The sequence below is a fragment of the Papio anubis genome, chromosome 8 (assembly GCF_008728515.1).
Source record: "Papio anubis isolate 15944 chromosome 8, Panubis1.0, whole genome shotgun sequence".
Lineage (NCBI taxonomy): Eukaryota > Metazoa > Chordata > Mammalia > Primates > Cercopithecidae > Papio > Papio anubis.
In genome coordinates, this window is record NC_044983.1 from 14,605,303 (window position 1) to 14,614,689 (window position 9,387).

The following is a 9,387-nucleotide window of genomic DNA, read 5'->3' on the forward strand; positions in this document are numbered from 1 at the left end:
ACAGAAAACCTAAAACTATAAATCTTCCATAACAAAACACAGGAGAAAAGAATTGTCCTCCGCTTAGGCAAAGATTTATTAGGCAAAAAAAGCATTAGGTTAAAAAATTAAAGAGCATTAATCATAAAAGAAAAAATTCATAAATTACACTCCATCAAAATTTAAAACTCCTGCTTCTGAAATACTCTAAACATGAAAAAGCAAAAGACACACCAGAGAAAATATATGTACTTATCTGTTAAAAAGCTTTTATCCAGAATAAAGACTTCTTTCTAACTCATTAACATGACAAATAATTTAAGAAAGAAAGAGAAAGAAGAAGAGATAACCATTAAAGATTTATAAATGGCCAAAAAAAAAAAAAAAAAGCACACAAAGCCCTGATCAACTTCATTAGTTGAAATGCAAATTGAAACCTCAGTGAGATAACACTACACATGCTATAGAATGATTAAAATTAAAAAGACTCGTCAAAGCAAACACTGATAAGGATGACTTCTGGTGGGAATGCAAAATGGCACAGTCACTTTGGAAACTATTTTGCTAATTCCTTGGATAGTTAAACATATACTTGTCAAATGATTTACCAATATCACTTTTAGACATTTACCCAAGAAAAACGAACACATATGCTCCCTAATGCATGTGAATGTTCACAGAACTAGAAAGTGACGTGGCCATACCACACCTGGTCTATCACACATGAATAAGCAAAAAAATGACACATCCATACAATGTAATACTGCTTAGCAATGAAAAGGAAGGAAATATTGATATGCAAAATATCATATCTTTTTGTGAAAGAAGCCTGCCACAAGAGACATTGTATTGTATAATTCCACTTATACAAAATTCTAGAAAAAAGTAAAACTATACTGAAGAAAGATCATCAATTATTGCAAGAGATGGGAGCAGGAAATTGAGTAATGGGACATGGAGAAACTGAGGGGTGAGGGCAATTTCCCACATCTTTGATTCTGATGATATTTAACTAATGATATATGTGTCACAAATCATCTAAACATATACATAAAATTGGTGAATATTTCTATGTATGTCAGACCACATGAATGGTGATTTAAAACAAAAGCACATTATCAACGTTGTCCTAATGAACCTTTAGAGGGGTTCAGTTGAGGTAGAACTAATGAAAGCATACACAATACCTTCCAGAATTCCTGCCTAAGGACAGGTGACCAGAGCACTTGTTCAGCAGCTTTCAGCCCCAGTGTGTTTGTTACTTAACCTTGTCCATCATAGCTATGTAGGTTCTTGAGACAAGGCCCTGGAGCAGAAAGAAGAAAGACATCTGCTATCCACAGAGACTGGATTCTTGTTCTGATTAAAAAATATTGTTTTCTTTCTTCCTATTTAAAAAGTTGGCCTTTATCTAGATGAAGTCAAAGTCTTGGTTTACAGCCAAAATAAAAAGAGGGTTAAAAATCAGGAGTTTTGCCACAATGAGATACCATCTCACGCCAGTCACAATGGCTATTACTAAAGTCAGGAAACAATAGATGCTGATGAGGCTGTGAAGAAATAGAAATGCTTTTACCTTGTTGGTCGAATGTAAATTAGCTCAACCATTGTGGATGACCGTATGGTGATTCCTCAAGGATTTAGAACCAGAAATACCATTTTATCCAGCAATCCCATTACTGGGCATATACCCAAAGTAATATAAATCATTCTACTATAAAGACACATGCACACGTATGTTTATTTCAGCACTATTTACAATAGCAAAGACATGGAACCAACCCAAATGCCCATCAATGATAGACTGGTTAAAGAAAATGTGGCACATATACACCATCCATACTAAGCAACCAAAAAAGCGAATGAGATTATGTCCTTTACAGGGACGTGGATGAAACAAGAAGCCATCATCCTCACAAACTAACACAAGAACAGAAACCCGAACACCTCATGTTCTCACTCATAAGTGGGAGCTGAACAATGAGAACACATGGACACAGAGAGGTGAACAACATACACCAGGGTCTGTTGAGGGGCGAGGGGAGGGAACGCAGAGGATGAGTCAATAGGTGCAGCAAGCCACCATGGCACATGTATACCTATGTAACTAACCTAAATGTTCCGCACATGTATCCCGTTTTGTTTGTTTGTTTAAGAAGAAATAAAGAAAAAAAAGAATCAGAAGTTTTGGTTGTAATATCAAATTTGCCACTAACTAGCTATATGTATTGCAAGAAGTCAGTTTCATTTCTGTGTCAATTTTTTCTCATTTGTAAATACAGAAGTTGAGTAGTTGTTTTCAACATTTTTTAAAAAACTAATAATACTGGTGTGTTGCTCATCCAACCGAATTTACTCAACCATAATTTATTTGACCACCACTACTGGGGGGGTGTGTATGTTTGTGTGTATATATGTGAATATATATACACACATATATATACACATACATCCATACATATATTCACATATATACACACATCTGCAAATATATGCTAATGAGAACTTCAGATACATGACAATTTTCATATCTCAGTGATATAACTACAGACAAAAGCAAATAAACTAATCATTTAGTCTACACAGTTTTATCATGGCTAAATGTTCGTTTTCCATTAGCGATTTTGAAATATCAAAAACCAGTTACTGAGCTCTCTCCATTAGTAATTATTGCCTACCAGTAAGATCTGTCCACTTATGGAAACAAATGTATATGTAATCCCTAAAGGCCCTTCCCCACATTTTTGATTATTTGATATTATGTCTCTTGATTGCTCTCCAAAGATAGATAAAAACAAAGTAAATTATTGATCTTATAAAATATAGCATTTGTTGGCAGGGCGCGGTGGCTCAAGCCTGTAATCCCAGCATTGGGAGGCCGAAATGGGCGGATCACGAGGTCAGGAGATCGAGACCATCCTGGCTAACCCGGTGAAACCCCGTCTCTACTAAAAAATACAAAAAACTAGCCGGGCGATGTGGCGGGCGCCTGTAGTTCCAGCTACTCGGGAGGCTGAGGCAGGAGAATGGCGTGAACCGGGAAGGCGGAGCTTGCAGTGAGCTTAGATCCGGTCACTGCACTACAGCGTGGGCGACAGAGCAAGACTCCGTCTCAAAAAATATCTATATATATCTATATATATAGCATTTGTAATACAATAGTATTAGTAAATTCATGTAAAAAGGAAAACCACAAACCAACTCAATTGCATTTAATACAAAATGTTAACAGTATTTCCAGTTGAGATACCCTCTGAAGAACAGATCAGAACTGTTTTGACTTTGACCATTTGCTGTTACCTATAGGCTTTTAAGCATAGCATTACTTTCCCTCCACTGTGACAAACTGCACAAGAGAAATGGAATGTGGATGGGATTTTGTGTCATCTTCCATGGATTTGATAACTATAGATTTCCCATATTCTGCAACACTTTTGTGTTTTCAATGTCCTTATTTTCATAAATAAAAAAATGCTGCAGCTTATCCTAATAAATACCAACAACTAAAAACTAGACAGGAAATCAAACAGAGGATTATTCAGTGAGCTACAAAGCCATTAACTGGGATTTTGGAGTGTGTGAATGATTTTTCAGAGAAACTAAAACATGAAGCTAGACTGTAGTAGGTAACTTCCATTACAACCCTCAGTGAACCCTCCCACTTTCAGGTATTCCGTCCTTTGTGACATCCCCTCCCCTTGAGTGTGGGTTAGACCTAGTCACTTGCATCTAACGAGCAGGATGCAGCGTAAATGATTGGATGGCACTTCTGAGGTTAGACTTTTGCTTCTATCTTAGATGATCTCCTCTACTCTTAATTGTTTGCTTGGAGGGAAGCCAGTTACCATATTTTCACCTGCCCTATGCAGAGGTCACATGGCAGGAAATGAACTCAGAGAGATCTCCAGCTAATAACCAGCAAAATCCCGGTGTTTGACAGTAAGCATTTGAGTGAGCTCGGAAATGGGTCTTCTGTGGCCTGGCAATGACCAGGTAAATCACCTTCAAAGCAGATCCTTCTTCTTTCAGGTGAGCCTTGAAAGGCCTGTGGCCCTGGCCATCACCTTGATTTCGGCCTTGTAAGAGACATTGAACCACAAACACATAACTAAGCCACACAGAGATCCCTGATCCAAAGAAATCATGAAACAATAGCTGTTTATTATTTTAAGTTGCTAAGTTCAGGGACAATTTGTTACACAGCAATAGGCAACGAATACACCTTGGTTCTTATAGTAAAAAATAATCACTCACACAAGATCCATAGTTCCTGATGACAGCATCAGATACCAAAGCCTATTTCTGTAGTAAAGAGACTGAAGCTTCAGCAGTTTTATTCAGCTGTTTGGGGCCAAATAAAGAGAAAATGGCATTTAAGGCAGATTACTTTTTCTGTAAGTCTTAGCTCATTTGCTTTAACTGAGAGTTTGGCTAATCTCAACCATTTTAGAGCAATCTTAATTATTACAGTATTCTGTCAATAATGCTTTGGTTCACTTATTGTAAATCTGAAGAAAGAAGCTATTTTTTGAAGATTTGTGCAGTTTCTCATAATTAGATAGCCACCTGGAAAATAACTTGAGAATTTCTGCCTTCTAGCTTTCTTTTCCGAATAGATAAGGATAAGTAATAATATTCATTGTAATATTTTGGTGATCAGACATTCTAGTTCATATAGAATGATTTAGACAAGTACTGGAAGTACATTGGGAGCTTCTGACCATCCACAGGTACTCTCTGCTCACCTAACTAGTGTGTATCTCTTGCAAAGTCTTTGTGTTGATTTGATAATTAGCAAAACTTAAATGACCTGCCCAGTTCTTACCCCCACACTTTTTTGATTTTTAGCAGCTAGGCTTTCTAACAATCAGTGTTCACACCCATTCCCATTTGAGGCTCTATCATCATACCCAACCCTAGGAAAGCTGGTGGCAGGACACACACACACACACACACACACACACACACACAGAGGAACATACGATCTTGTGCATTGCCTACAATCTCTACATTGAATCATTCTCCTAGCTTGTCCCCTCTGACCTTGGGCACTAATTTCTAATTCTTCATTTCCTACTTTGTGTCCACATTACTTCTCTAAACTCTTCTCAATTATCAAGATGTAGCTTAAACATCACATTTTATTTGGCCTTTTAAAAATCTCCCACCCTCATACATAAAAAGAATTACTAAATTCTCAGTACCCAGACATGTTTTTAAACTTTATTGTAGCATTTATAACATCTTGTCTTATTTTATAGATATTTACACATCTGTGTGTGTGTATAAGAGTGTGTGTGTGTACGTGTGCGTGCACACATGTCCTGCATTAACCTATAAACCCTTTGAGGGCAGGAACAATTTCTGAATCATTTTGCTTGTATTTGTGTAGGTCGATTGTGGAGAGTTCCTTCTGATCACTCTTTTCTGTTCTATTTCTCCCTTTACTATGACATTGCATATCCTTCCATTTACTTTTGCTCTTTCTGATTTTTTTCTAAACAACTTTGTGATTTTGTGTAAGAATTGTATATAAAATAGCATTCTTTTAGAAAAATATATCAGCTTGTATTTTCAGTGCACATAATTTGGGACCCATCTCATCCACACTTTTTTTGTGCCATCTGTGATTCTTCAGCAACCTAAGTGCCCGCATATGTAGGTTAACCACAGATAATTCTTCGTCTTTTCCGATCAACTGCCACAAACTGCCTAATTACTGGGCCTGATCCTGTTATTATTGTCACAAGGCTGTCCTTAGCAATGCTGTCTTTATCTGTTTAGTGACTCCCTATTACCAGCTGATTGTTCTTTCTGCTATGCACTGATTACGATTTCTGGCTTCCCATAAGCACTGAACCAGTACAATTTCTAAAAGTTACCTTACAGGCCTGCGTAGACTGTGTATGTCTCCTCATACTCTTCTGGGGTTGTCTTTCAGAGCATCAATATGTTCTGCAAAAATAAGGGGTTAAGTAAATATATACATTTTTATTAATAATAATCGATGTGACACAAAAACATGTCTTAGCTATTTTTTAAATTGGCACATTATAAATGTCAAGTGCCTTCCAATTCAGCAATTGGGTTACGAAAATTAAATCATGAATGTTATATTTTATATCAATTTCATTCTCAGTAGGGAATATTGCAATTGACATTAAGGCAAAATAGGAAAGAGTAACACGGGACGTGGGAAGCACAAAGGAACAATTTATTAACAAGAACATTACATTTTGCTATTCTCTAACACAAAATTGAAATGTCATTTACAAAAAGAAATATGAAGTGAAGGATTTTATACTCTAAAGTCATTGGGAACAAAGATTATGAAATCATGTACATGCATGTACGTGTATATACATATATGTATATGTGTATAGATATATAGATAATAAATAGATAGGCAGAGAGATAAAAAATAATAAATAGATATTGAAGTAGGAGAGAGACACATCTGTCCCTGACCTCCGGAGAGGACTGAAAATGAATGGATTAAGTTTAATAAATCTGAAGTCAAGGAAATGTGCCTGATGATTTGTTCTTGAACAATGTTCGTGCAGATGAAACTTCTCTATTTAACATATTCACCCCTCTAGGGCAGGCAGCAACTGCATGAAATGGCATGGATAGAGGGGAGAGAGGGCAGATGGGGTGTGGTGAGATGGTGAGAGAAAACTCAGACTCCAAGTTCCAGTTCCTGACAGCCAGAAGCATCTACTGAAGGCTCTGTTTGCCTTGTTTGGGACCTTCTCTTCCATTACATTTCTATTATAAGATGACATAAGCTTAGTTTCTGAATAAGAGTGAGGTCTGGCCTGGGGATTCTCAACAGTAACGCTCTGTAAAACTATTTGGCAATGGCCATGCAATGATGAAAACAATTCATTGTATCCCTTTGCTGAAATCAAAGAAACCCCAGAATCCCCTTCAATATTTGAATGGCTCAAGCCATGCCAGTAGAACAATGGGAATTCTACCCCACAAACCAATCTTGTAGTAGTATTAATAGTGAACATTATGAGTGCTCCTTTTTAGTATTTTAGCCACGTTTCTATTATAACACAACACTTTATTGAAAATATTTGTGTATCTCTGATAAGGACTGCAAAGTCTCAGTCTCTTATAGACTATCTCTAATTTATTTTCCTATTGTTGAAACCTAGTCTCTTCCATACATATAGTAGAGACTCAGTATTTCTGTTAAATGAATGAATAAAGGCTAGCTATGGAATGCAGGCATACCTCTCCCTATAGATAAATATATACTCATATGTTTGCAGACCTTGCCCATATTGATGTTTCTACAATTGATAAGATTTTTATATTTGTAGTGTGTCTTTTTCTCTCAAAAAGTTGTTTTTAGATGAGTAGTTTAGAGCCAGTATAATTAATGTCAATATAAATAAATGAGGGAAAGAGATCATACGGCTAATAAACATTTCCATTTTGAGATTTTGTAAATATGAAAGTATTTACACAAATTTTTTGTACATTTCTTTAATGGAAAATGACAGCACATTCTATACCATCAAATCCCACAAAATGCAGAATTAGAAAGATTTACAATTCATCGACTGCTAAAGTTAGATATAGTATGAACCTGATCGATTTGAAGAAATTGTTCAGGTCAAAAAAAGTACCAATAGATGACTAAATAAAGATAAATTATAGGCACAAAGAGTCTCAAATTTATAGACATACATAAATATTTTTAAAGTTCCAGAAACAATATTGTAAATGATCTAAGAATTTTCCGCTGAGTCCTTTATTCAAATTTTAAGATATATTGTGCATAAATTATTCAAATATGTACTTTTATAATTTGTTATATATTTTACCTTATGGCATTTCCTTATTAGTGTGAACAAATAAATAGTATTTTCTACTTCCTTTCCTACTAAATTTCTTTGTTCAATAAATACTTTCTTATTCCAACAATTTGTTCCTAGAATATTTATTATTAATGTGTTTCATTATAATGCCGTAAAGCAGACATAAAACTTTTAATTTTTCATATACACATATGAGTCTAACAATATTTATAAAAATATGTATATATATGCACCAGAATTACACGTTATGCAACTCATGTATAAATTATTCCTAAACAATAAACATGGAGAGCATATTAGAAGAAAAACTTAAAATTTATGAAACTCTCTAAAGGACAAAGTAAAATGCAAATTAAATGCAGAGTTAATGTATTTTGAAAGTAATAAAAAGTATAGCAAGACAGAATATTAAGAAAAATTTTCCATTTAGTTTTACTGTGTCAACAAAAAACAAATTTTTCATACTTAATTACTTTTCAGGCATTCTAATTCACTGGATTTTTTTAATTACGGGAAATAAATAGTATTAATTGCAGAATAATAACATATTTTTACGATCTTTTTATGCACAGTGTGTTTCAAAATCGTAATTCCTTTTTTCTTGTAGAATTTAACTATACTCCTACCTAGAGATACCATTGTGTACATACGACAATGCTATGAACTCACAGATTCTTACTGATTAATAGTTTTTTATTTTGTTCCAGAAATAACAACAAAAGTAACATGGAAAAAAAATGAAGAGGAATGTTTTCCTCCTCCAATCTGGATAGCTCATTCTTTCTTATCCCCCTCTGGAAATTTTATTCTTCTCTATTTTCCCCAAAAATTCAGCTCACATTCAGCTCATCTTCCCTGAATTCCCTGTTTTCTTTCATCATTTTTCTTGATTTTAGGGAGCCCTTCTTCTACATGCATATATCATGTAATTGGACTTTCATTTAGCATTTTCCTTTCTTCTTTGTAATACGATTTCTATATCCTTTTATTCTTGGATTGCAAAGTCCAGAATGTCAGGCTGAACTCATTTCCCTGTCCTTCCACATTTACTACACTGTGTTCCACAGAGTTCATGCAATACAGATCTGCTGCACTCTTATTGCTATTTTACTTTTTCCATCAGCATTGATGTGGAAAACACAAATTGTGCAAATGATTTTAAGTAACGTGAAGTTTACCTTTTTCTTGGTGACAAAGATACAATAAAGAGCAGACAATATCAGTGCAATGTTCATTTAAAATAAAAACAGTATTATGATGTTAATTACAGGTTAATTGAATTGACCAGCATACCAAACTCTATATATGCTATGATTAAATCTATAAAATACACATATGCATTTTAAATGTTTGTAATATAAAATTGAAGACATGAGGCACAATATTAGCTGTTGACTTTTTCTTCACTGTTAAAATGCACGTATATTTTACAGTGTATTTACAGTTCATTAAATCAGTGTGCAGCAGGTTCAAAGGATCCAGGGAAGCCAGTCTCCATAGAGCATTATCTCTGGACTTAACAATTTGGAAATCCAAGATTCACTTGCAAAAATTATAAAAACTACAATATTTT

General features: G+C 34.8%; 1 long non-coding RNA gene across 1 annotated transcript; it reads right to left on the reverse strand.

Annotated features, from left to right (window-relative positions):
* Positions 1-377: 377 nt before the first annotated feature.
* Positions 378-6,293, reverse strand: LOC110743912. The gene is made up of 3 exons (XR_002523709.2): positions 5,862-6,293; positions 4,234-4,320; positions 378-1,285 (listed from the first exon to the last, which is right to left on the reverse strand). It is a non-coding gene; the product is annotated as an uncharacterized LOC110743912 (long non-coding RNA).
* Positions 6,294-9,387: the final 3,094 nt, after the last annotated feature.